This window comes from Rhincodon typus, unplaced genomic scaffold (genome assembly GCF_021869965.1).
Source record: "Rhincodon typus isolate 14 unplaced genomic scaffold, sRhiTyp1.1 hic_rhity00000533, whole genome shotgun sequence".
Classification (NCBI taxonomy): Eukaryota; Metazoa; Chordata; class Chondrichthyes; order Orectolobiformes; family Rhincodontidae; genus Rhincodon; species Rhincodon typus.
In genome coordinates this window covers 49,734-50,406 of record NW_025966171.1, presented here as the reverse complement: position 1 = coordinate 50,406, position 673 = coordinate 49,734, and positions in this window count along the sequence as shown.

Here is a 673-nt window from a genome sequence, read left to right as displayed (position 1 = left end):
CTCTCTCTGTCCCCCCCCGTCTCTCTCCCTCTGCCTCTCTGTCTGTCCCCCACGTCTTTCTCTCTCTCTCTGTCCGTCCCTCCGTCTCTCTCTGTACCCCCCCGCTGTCTCTCTCTCTCTTCTGCACCCCCCAACACTTTCTCATTCCCATCTGCATCCTTCCCTCTGCCCTGAGTCTCAGTGAAATCAGTCTCACCGTGTCCACGCTCTGTCCTCTTCCAGACGTTGTTGGATCAAGTCGAGAGAACGCTGAAAGCTCAGCTCCAGGAAATTATCACTGGGTACGTACGGAAACCTCAACATTCTAACCCTGTGCTGTCCCTCTCCCTGGGAGGGTTTGATGGGGGGGAGGGGACAGTGTAGAGGGAGCTTTACCCTGTATCTAACCCCCTGTCCCTGGGAGGGTTTGATGGGGGGGAATGGTGTAGAGGGACCTTTACTCTGTATCTAACCCCCTGTCCCTGGGAGGGTTTGATGGGGGGGACGGTGTAGAGGGAGCTTTACTCTGTATCTAACCCCCTGTCCCTGGGAGTGTTTGATGGGGGGGGGGACGGTGTAGAGGGAGCTTTACTCTGGATCTAACCCCCTGTCCCTGGGAGGGTTTGATGGGGGGAGCGGTGTAGAGGGAGCTTTAATCTGTATCTAACCCCCTGTCCCTGGGAGTGTTTGATGG